We start from the raw sequence: 11,466 nt of genomic DNA, 5'->3' as shown, positions 1-11,466 counted from the left end.
GCGGTCAGCAAAGAACAACATAAATAAACAAAACCATATTTATTTATTTTATGCCGACGTTTCGACCTGAGTTTCAGGTCTTCATCAGGGGTTGTGTCGTAGAGGAGGGAAAGATTAGTACTGGAGTACATTATAATTATTAATCTTCATTCATTAAAATAACACATTTAGGAATATTAAAACATATGACATAGTTATTATATACGTGAAATTAAAGTGAATTTACACGAAATGATACATATGTAATGATATATACAACGTGTACCTGATGGCTGTAGTGGTTCACGTTGTGGCAACTAGATTGCGTTGTGCGGTATCGTTACGATTCAATTAACTGTCATATTATTCTAATCAAAAAGCACATTCACATAGTGCAATACATATTTTTAAATATAACTAATAATTATAAAAAAATGATTATTAAATGGATTAATAGTCAAAATGATATGAATTTATTCTCGTCCAATCCTACTGGCAGTTTCATTATAGATATGAGAAACATAGGTAACATAAGGGAAGATCAAACTTCCAGAAAAAAAAAATCAGATTTTTTTGTCTATTTACGTTTTGTCTTTCTTTTATTATTTGAGGCCAAAAGCGGTGTAAGTTCTGTTCTCATCAAAATAAATTAAAAAAAAAATTAATTAATGAGTTTACTAACTTCAGATGCTATTAAATTTTTGGATATACTTGCAACTGACTAGTTTTACCAGAAAAAAACTGTTATTTTCTACTACAGACTTTCTAGAACTCCCCCAAAAGTTTTGAATATTCCAAATATATAACTTTGACTTACTCCACTTTTGCATTCAATGGTCCATTTAATCTTTAAAAATTTTACGTTTAGTCCTAACTTTTACATATTGCATTGCTGACGTATGAAATCGTTGATCAGTCTGCTTTATCGTTGGGCTGTAGTGTGGGTCGCGTAATCCTGCAAGTGGAGTAGGTCAATGAATGCTGACCTTGGACAGAATGGTTAATGAATACTGATTGAACCTCACCCATAAGCTATGTCCACACATCGAATTTTCGCAAGCGCTTGTCGCATTCGTTATTAAATTAAAAACAAAATTAAAAGAAAAAACAATCAACAATTATAACAGATCATTTTTATCATATATGAAATTACCTGTACATACGAATCTTGAAATTGCTACCGATTCCATATACTCTTGCCACAAAATCAAATAGTGATTTCTATTTTTAAATATTAACTTGAATGTATATAAGCTTAAATCTACGGTTTAAAGTTTGGGTGTTACTGTTTCTATAAAATTTCCAAATATATAAGGATTTTTTTGTAAAATTAAAAAAAAAAAAGTTAGAAGATAGGTGTAAAGTGTTTTAAAAACAAACATGTTTCTCGGAGGCATTTGAAAAGAATATGGCATCGTGACCTTTTTAATTGGAAAATACATTTGTGAACACTGAAATGGAGCTTTTACAAACGCAATGTTTATTTTATATTGTCCTTTATATATAATCTTTACACTTTCTTGAGACTGGTTATTATTGTTTAAATAAAATAAATTTTACTCTAAAAACAATCTATATTTCTTTATTTAAATTAAGTCCAACGTTTCGGCCAAGTCAGCCATCCTCAAGGACAATCTTAAATACAATTTTAGAACCACATCAATTTTAAATAACTTTGTGTAGGCCATTCTTCCCAAATCAATAATTTCAGCCCAAATTTACAAGTTGTAATGAAGTATAGTGAAAATTTACTGTGATTAAAAGTTTTAATTTAATGTAAAGAATTGACAAAATCGGGTAATTTTGGACTGAAATTATTGACCTGGGCAGAATAGGCTGTATAAAGTTTTTAAAAATTTATGTGGTTCTAAAATTGTATTTAAAATTGTCCTTGAGGATGGCCGAATTAGTCTAAACGTCAGACTTAAAAAGATATATAGATTGTTGTGAGACTAAAATTTATTTTATTTAAACAATTTATATTGTCCTTTCATATTTATTTTGTCAATGATTATTGAAATAATGGGTATACTAAAACCATGAAATTAATAATGTATTAATATATATAATGCATTTAACGATTGAATGAAAACTTAATGTTTTGTGTATACATTCTTACTTTTTAAGGATATTCCATGGATAAAAATATTTATAAAATGGGAGGAACTTTTGTTCATTTATGTGTTAACAGTTCTCCTCAGGGGCTATTATCCGTTAGAATATCATTTCAAGATGAAAATAGTAGAAGAAAAGGATTAATTATTAATAATAATTAAACCAAAGTATCTCATAGGCTTCATTATAGGCATTAAATTTCTTCTTCTTGAGATTTCCAGCCAAGTAGGGGATAACTCACAAAAGACCCAAATTGGCCGAAGTGAGGAAGGGTTTCCAATTCATTTAAACAATTGAATAAAATTGGCGGAGTTGTAAAAAAAAATATATCTTTCTCCCTCATTATTCATAACTTAAATTACGAAATGTAGCTGCTAACAGGTGTTGTCCGGACATAAGAGGATATTACACTAGATATAACTAACTTTATTGAAAACTATGTTGTTTTTTTTCATTTTTTAAAATTTATATATCTCACACTTTTTTTTCAAAAGGAAAATATATAATAATTAGTAAATATATATATATATAATAATAAGGGTTTCCAATTCCTTTAAACAATTGAATAAAATTGGCGGAGTTGTAAAAAACAAAAAAATATTATATCATGAATCATAAGGTGACTAACTTCTAATACAATTCAAATACAAGTGAACTAAAAATAATAAACTAAAAGGTACATTACTGTTTATATACATACAAAAAAGGTGAAAAAAAAAATCTTCCAACAAATCATAAATCTTTAAGGTGTATTCTAATAAAATTAAATAAAAGGAAAACGAATGATTTAGTGTATATGTATTTACACTGTATACTACAGTACATACATAATAATACATGTAATTATTTTAAAACAAGCCATAAATAATGATACGTTTATTCTTTAAATCATATTCGAAACATGAAGAAATGAATTTTAATTAAATTAAAGTTATTATATTACGAAAGTACAGGCAATTTTTTTTATTTAGTGTGTCGAAGAGAACAGTTGTCTTTGATGACGGGAGAAAGCAATTAGAAGGATAATGATGATGAAGAGAACCAAAGAGAAAAAGAAACCAAGTGCTTGATCTAAAAGTTTTTACCTCGTTGACATTTACTTCTACGTCCCTTGGAAGTCGTGACTGCAAAATGAGTGAGAACGCAAGGAGGTTAACTGTACGTGGGTGGCTTTCACGGCCGGCCTCATCTTTAATCACTTACAAGTAAGTTTCAGAGGTCATAAATTATAAATAATTTGCATGGATTAAAATAATATGGATGTATATTTTGCAGTAGGAAATAAATTCAATTCAGGAGGATTAAATTTCTTCTAAGGGAATTTCTTCATCATCAGAATTTCCGTACAGGTAATAATATGTTTATGACATAGGATTGTCAAGTAGTATTGAGATTTTTTATTATTAGTTATACAATTGCTATGCTGAAAATTTTAATATTACATATTAATTGAAACACCAAATTTCGCTCTTTTGTTTTTGAACGCTTTTCTTAACTAAAAATAATTTTTTTTACAATATTTAAATATTTTTATATGAAAATATTGATTTTTTTAACAATAAATATTTAAAACTTTTATTTTATTCTATTTAAATATAGATTCTATGACACAAATAACAACTTATTGACTTGTTTCATAACAACGAATTTATACACTTTTAGTGATTCATAATTTTGAAAATATTTTTCATGTAGTCATTTGGTCGTAATAAATAAATAATACATAGAAAATAATTTTATATTGGTACTACATAAAATCCTGTTCTCTAATAATAAAACTTTTTTTTTTTTTTTTTACAATAGATTTAAGGAAATGTATGTTTCTTTTAATTTGTGTATCTAAAATTAGATTGGATATTAATATTGACATATATATAAGATCATCAAAACTTATTGTAAACTTTAAAATTTTTGACGATTGAAATACTTTCCCTTGTTATATATTCCATATATAGGTAAGTGAAATTAAAAAGGCATTGCATGAAATTTAAAATTGTAGTTTTCATAACTTTATATATTTAATTTTATTTGAATATTTTGATTTTACAAAATCAATGCTAGTCTACTATGTCTCACTAGTATATCAACACTTCGTTTGATGCCATTTTATTAATGTCTAATTATTAGTTTCTTTGTTTTATTTTTTATCTTCAAGGGATGACATTCCATCTAGAAAATGGATCGAGGTAAATTATTTATTATCAAGAAATTAATTAGTCACCCTTATTTTAAAATTTCCAATCATATAATTTGGAATTGGACATAAGAATTTTAGGTACTGGATTATTCAAAACTATTGTAAATTGTTCTCATTTTAAACGAATTAGGACACGATGTTTTGTAACTAAATAATTTATTTGTTCCTTGTATATTCCTTCATTTATATTTTTTTAAATATTTGATAGTGCGTTGTTATCAATTTTGAAGAAACTTTAGTTAAAGTTAACCTGAGTTATAAATTTATCCTAACCATCCTAATCCTTTGGTTCAATTCTTATCCAGTTCCACCCATCTTTGCAATCCACCGCGAAGGTTGAATCGGCAGTGGCTAAGAGACCTTTCTGTAAAATAAAATCGACTATTGGAGTTCTGTCAACGGCCAGATGCTCCGCTCATGTAGAGTGATTGCTGCTTTAGCGCACTTACTCAGCCTCCACTGGCTCATTACTAGTGACGTGGTAAGAGGGGTGCGCTGGGATCTCGATGGGCCCAGTTCTACCCCTCATGCGTTGGAATAGAGCGGGCTCGGGGATTCTCAGGTCGAGATTGTATGTAATTTATTTTACTTAGTTTGATTATGTTCATTTTATTTTTCTGTTTATATACATATAGAGAATTTGTTTACTTATTTTAATTTTATTTTGTTTAGTTTTTTTATTATATATTTTTTTACTTTTTTTAATTTAATTTTTTTTGGTATGAATGCGTTCAATTACTTAATGTATTACTCATTGCCCAAGTTTATGGCTTAAAAAAAAAATCTGAGTTGCTCACTAAACAAATTAAAAGATAAAAAAATAACTTTTGGAAGTTAATTCTGAGTTTACCTTTCTAACTATATATAAATGTTATTTGCAAACATTTATGTATATAAAACGACAATGTGGGAGTGGGTAGCACGTTGGCAAGGTACTGTGCTACAAACTCCAAGGACCTAGGTTTAAATCCGTCTGGGGCAGATAATTATTTTCTGTTTGGCTGTAGCCGTGAGGAAGCACTGTGGCTTTGGGAGCCTTCCGGGGTCCATCCAACCTCATAACGTGATTCTGAGCAAATCGCCTCCTTGCACAACCATTGGTCTAGTAACAGTACTTCCATACTAAGTACTGCACCCCTAGCCCTTCTTGGATTGTAGCGGAACAAATTAATTTTTTTTTTTAATATAATGACAATTTATTTCCTATTCGAAGGTACATGTTCCATGTTTATCAAGGCCTATTACACATACTATTTGTTTTGACTCATATTGTTCATTGTATACAAGTATTAATTAATATTTATTGTATTAAATGTCAATATGAATATTTAAATTAATAATTAGAAATAACTAATACAGATATTTAAATTGAATAAATTTATTTACGAAAAATATCAAAACCGAAGTCAGCCACCTGCCAATCATGTAACAAAGCCTCATCCAAGTTTACACTACACTATGCCACTATCATTATTACTGTCACTATCATTGCTACCGTACACTCCTTCAATAAATTACTATCCGGTTAACGGTGTTTTCAAATAGTTCTTATTGGAGCATCACTTTGTCGGGACAAAATGGTCATGCTCGAGGTATCCCATTCGACAGGCATCGACTGTATCTCGTAAAATGTTCCGTTTCTGATATTTATCAGCTAAAACAATAAAAAAATTAGTCAGTAATAAAATTGAAAATATATAAATCTTAAACGTAGGGTTATTGGTAAATTAATATTTGAACTCGCTTTATATAGATATCCTTGTTATAGGATAAGCTAGAATATCAAAACTGGGATTGGTTTATCACAGTTTAATTTTCTATTTAGATAAAAAAAAAATAAATAGAGAATTTTCAGATTAGAAGTTCTTATTGAAGATTCTCATAACATAAATAGACGATATCTAGATTCCTCAATCTTTATTAAGAACAAATAAATAAATAAATTGTATCTGAACTCTGCCTGGTTCTTTATTTCCAGGATTATTTTTAGAACTTATTGTATAAAATAAAGCAGTTTTACTGCAGTTAATTTTTTTTTCTTAGCTTTGGGGATGAAGTCATTGAAATGAAATTTTATTTTCTTCCCATGTAGGATCACTAAAAACAGTTTGTTCGATATCGGTGACGAACACACCATGTAATCTCCTGGATAGATTTTCTATTTTTCTTATACAAATTCTTTACGAGTTTTAAATAAATAAAATAATTAGATAGTAAAATATTAAATCTATAAAATATTTTTTAAATAAAAATATTTAATTATAAAACTAGTTATAATTGTGATTAATATAATAATTATTTTCTTTTTCGCATTGAAGTCTTACAGAATTCTTTAGGGTTAGCGATGTAAGTCTATGGCTAAGCAGTTTTTTTATTAGTATATTTTTCATGCCCTTTGCAAAAGATTTGTGTATAAGTAGGTTTCACTAAATAATATAAAATATAATGTAAGGTGTAGTACATTATATAATATCACTGAAAATGTTAATCAACAACTTTATTTATTTATTTTTTTTTGTTGTGGTTATGTATTGTAGTATAATAATAGCGAGTTCTTGCAGATTTTGTACCCAAGACTTGTTAGGCCGAAACATTATGAGTTCATACATCTTTGGTACAGTATTTCTATTCCGTATTAACTTAAATAAGTTGTCATTATATATGGGTATAAGACTAGTGTTGAGAAGGAGTAAGAGAGGATTTTTAAAAGTTTAAATAAGATTTAAAGAATAATTAAATAAAAATTATATGTATTGACTCGTATATGTTAATCTTACAATAGGCTTTATTGAAATATAAATATAAATAAATATATAGAATAAATAAGCAGTTGGAAATATGTTGGTCACGTTTACGGTCCATTTTTTATCTATAATACGAAAAGTAGGACAGATCCAGCATTTTGGGATGATTTTTTGGAGGAGGCGGTGGGAGGCTGTACCAGTAAGGAGGACAAGGAAATGGGACAGGTGTTCCCATTCCTCCCTCAAACAGACACCCGGTCCAGATTTCCATCTACCAGTCTAGGCATTTTCTGGAAAATCTTTGTATTGCTTTTAGAATTTATTGTAGAAAAACCATTATTAACTTTCAATTAATAATCATAATAATATACTTTAAAAGAAATAGATATATTTTCCTTCCATAAAAATAGAGTTGGCCAGTACTGAAAAAGGTTTAGAAATACAAATATTGATACTCAACAAGTATAATAAATAAAATAATAATAATAATATATAATAATAATAATAATAATAAAATAATTAATAATACACAACTAAGATGAGCATATGCTATTTACATTTCTCACGATAACAAAAAAAATAATAAAAAACATTACTGCATATTAACACTATAAAACAGACAAAAACTATGCATCAAATTCAGAAGACAGGTATTCAAACCTACTTTTGATGTTTTGGGTTACAAATACACATACAAATTTAAGATCCAATATTGTGGGTACTGACAGGATTTAAAAAAAAAAAATTATTAGGGCTAATATTATTCAATTATTAACAAACCTAATTATTGGTAGTCAATGAATTAAAAAACCTATAGGTTGGTTGTGGGGTCAACACTTTTTGCTCGTGTACTCGTTTGCACGCTTTTGACTTAAACCATAATATTATGCATGCATGTAATGAGTATTTAATACTTTTGAATTCTAACAATTCAAAACTTATCTAATAATTATTTAATTAGCCTCGAGTATCTAAATTACCAGAAAACTACTCTTTAGTCAATGATTCACCAATTCAGGGATCATAAGTACAAAGAAAACAAATCGTAGCATATTTCACATTAACATCCTAAAAGGAAGGATTAATGGATTTGTTTTCAATGCCTTGTTTTAGTATCATATAGTGGTATCCTAATATTAATTTATGGCTAGAGTTTTTGCGATAAATAAATGTAAATCTGTCTAGATGTCTATGCCTAGAATGCATACAAATAAAGATGCACAAACATGATGCGGAACGGCCAACTAACAATTTCCTAAAAAAATATTTATTTATTTTATCGAGTTACTCAAATAAATACATATTACCTTCAATTTATTTTAAAATAAAAAATAAGTAATTACTTAATGAGTACTAAAACTTTATTACCACGTTTACGTGATGGCATAATGTTACAAGTACTATCCATTCAATAAAAGTGTAACCTCAGTTTGTGATGTGAAGTGTTTTTACCAAAAGTGTCTCTTGTTTCTCTTTCTCTGGATAGCAAAAACTGCCAGGAAGTGGAAAAAATCCTTAAGTTTCCAGTTTTTACACGGTGAACTAATTGCACTGTTATCAATATTCCAGGGTTTCCTATTAAAGTTTTTCAGTTTTTATCTTCATCGCCGAATTTTTTTTAATTATCTCGTCAAAACAGAATACTAAGGGCAGAGTCTATTTACGGGTTTAAATATGTAAAATGGCCATTGTACTCTAAAAAAACAAAAAGATTTATTAATCTTGCTGAATTTTCGCCCATTGAGGCCTCATCAAGGCGTTAGTGGACATTTGACGTACCGACCTAAGAACTAACTCATTTATTATCTAGTCCATCTTAATTATTTGATCTCTTATATCATCCTTATAAGGGATGAGTCCTGATTATAAAATATTTTTACTGATTTCATATGAATTCCACTTTTTGCCTGAACCATACCATCAGTTCATACCTTTCCAATTGACAATCTTAGCTGTTGGTCTTCCGCAAGGTTCCTGTCTGTCACCTACATTGTTTCATCTGTTCATATCTGACTTCCCAATTCATCTCCTGAAGTAATAAGATCCTTATTCGCCGAGATACTTATCCAATATCACAATTATTAACTGCCTCTAAAATTTGAAAAACAATTGATAAATATTTCCTTAAATGGAAGTTATATTTTATATGTTCCCATATCTTAATATAAAAAATCCAAATTAAGCTCTCAAAATGAATTAATTCTATGCAAATCAGTTATTTGACCACTGTTCCCATAGATCACACCCGTTTAGAGTTCAACATGTTAAAAAAAAATATCAAAAACTAGAAAGAAGCAAAAATTTATCTATGAGAATAATAAAAAAATACCCCAGCTATAAAAATAACCACCATGCTCCAAGACTATACTTATATATATAATAGAAAAAAAAAGTATGAACTTTCCAATTGACAATCTTAATTGCTGGTCTTCCGCAAGGTTCCTGTCTGTCACCTACATTGTTTCATCTGTTCATATCTGACTTCCCAATTTACCTCCTGAAGTAATGAGATCCTTATTCGCCGAAGATACTTATCGAATATCACAATTATTAACTGCCTCTAAAATTTAAAAAAACAATAGATAAATATTTCCTTAAATGGAAGTTTAAAATCAATTCAACTAAAGATGAAGCCACACATTTTACAATATGGCTGACCACATATAAATAATCACATCAACTCAATCCTTGGTCAAAATTCGTACTATACTTTGGTTTAACCCTCAACAAAACTCTTTCTCTCGCAGAACATACCAACAGAAGACTAGTATAAAGAAAAATAAATTTTATATGTTCCCATATTTTAATATAAAAAATCCAAATTAAGCTCTCAAAATGAATTAATTCTATGCAAATCAGTTATTCGACCACTGTTCCCATAGATCACACCCGTTTAGAGTTCAACATACTAAAAAAAAAATATTAAAAACTAGAAAGAAGCAAAAATTTATCTTTGAGAATAATGAAAAAACCCTCGCTATAAAAACAACCACCATGCTCCAAGACTATACTTTATATATATATATAATAGATAAATTATTAATTCTTTTCAGTTTTATATATTTAGTTAAGCATGTAAATATGTATTTATACTTTCTATATCTCCACAGATGATCCCTGAATTGGCGAAACATTTGTGTGAAGGTTTTTTTAAAACTTTTTCCTGTGTAGGCAATATTAATATTTTGGAAGATTCATAAATTCAATACAAGTTTTATTATATGTTATCTAATATTGACTAGTCTTATTAATATTTTCATACTGTTCATCTATTGTCATTTACCTACACATTGGATCAAGTAAAATTGTGTAGCCTTAGTGAAAAGGTTAAATAACGAAGTATCATTATTGTGTTTCTAACAAATGCCAAGAATTTTTCCATCTTTTTTCCTGGTGCTATTGCTACCATGCTAAGTGGACCTTAGTGGTGTTTTTTGGCAGACAGTGGACCGGTGAACCCATAGAGGACAGAGAGGGTTATCTCGGTCGGTAACGGTCGTAAATGGGTTGGATACACAGAGCAGAGATTGTAGTCATTGGTCACGGAGCACCCTGCCCTCCTTCCGTTCACTCCACTTCCCACCTCAGCATCACCGCTCATCTCTTATCTCTATCAATAGTTTCCTCTTCCAGTTATCCTACGCTATCATTTTTATCAATTATATAGTTTTATCCGTTTTCTTGCTAGTTCGAATCATCTTAGATACGCACTTTTAAATTTAATTGACACTTTATATAGGTCACTTCCTTTTTCGAAGTTATAAGCAAGCAGTGCAGTTGTTAATTTTTTCTTCAGTCTATTTTTCTCAAGGGAATCATCATGGAATATTATAATGAATACAGATGATATTACTTGTTACATTTGTGGTAATAAGCCGTACATAGTCCTGAAACGGACCCTGAGCAAATTGGTGAGAATCGCTTACAGACATATTGGTTTAAACACACGCAGACATAGAAAGACTGAAAAAAACCCTACGAAAACCCCTCTATAGTGAATCCAGAACATATATTTATTTATTAAATAAATCAAATCGTATCCTTTTTTAGTCTCAACACTTTTTATTATATTAATAGTCCAAAGTTTCGGCCAAATCGGCCATCATCAAGGACAATCTTCAAATATAAATTCTCACCTCTCATCAAATTTGAATTTAAAAATGTTTTGCAGGCTATTCTGCCCAGGCAATTAATTATAAGTCAAAAACACATTTTTTTCAAAACGTCAATAATTTTAAAATCCGACTTTTTAAACAGTTTAGTTTGTTTATATGATAGTGATAGTGTTGGTTAATCGAAAATTCAAAGTTTTAATTCGAATTCCTCTCGTATCCAATCTTTACAATCCAACATCCTTCGTAAAATCCTCTATGCTCCTTATTTTGTTACTAATAAAACCATCCATAAAGACCTAAATGTTCCTTATGTAAC

General features: G+C 28.9%; 1 protein-coding gene and 1 long non-coding RNA gene across 2 annotated transcripts in view; both read left to right on the top strand.

Annotated features, from left to right (window-relative positions):
- LOC106680077 (very long chain fatty acid elongase 4) overlaps positions 1–11,466 on the top strand; it is a 255,148-nt gene that overhangs the window by 33,296 nt on the left and 210,386 nt on the right. The gene's annotated exons all lie outside the window — the stretch shown is intronic.
- The window catches only part of LOC136795726 (uncharacterized), a 55,779-nt gene that overhangs the window by 5,056 nt on the left and 39,257 nt on the right, over positions 1–11,466 (top strand). Inside the window, exons 3-4 of the long non-coding RNA XR_010843376.1 lie at positions 3,066–3,299; positions 3,370–3,443. This is a non-coding gene — a long non-coding RNA (uncharacterized lncRNA). The remainder of the gene's footprint in view (positions 1–3,065; positions 3,300–3,369; positions 3,444–11,466) is intronic.

Source organism: Halyomorpha halys, unplaced genomic scaffold, assembly GCF_000696795.3.
Source record: "Halyomorpha halys isolate HHAL.00 unplaced genomic scaffold, Hhal_1.1 Scaffold241.1, whole genome shotgun sequence".
Classification (NCBI taxonomy): domain Eukaryota; kingdom Metazoa; phylum Arthropoda; class Insecta; order Hemiptera; family Pentatomidae; genus Halyomorpha; species Halyomorpha halys.
The sequence above is the reverse complement of the archived record's forward strand: the minus strand, read 5'-3'. Positions and strand labels throughout refer to the sequence as shown.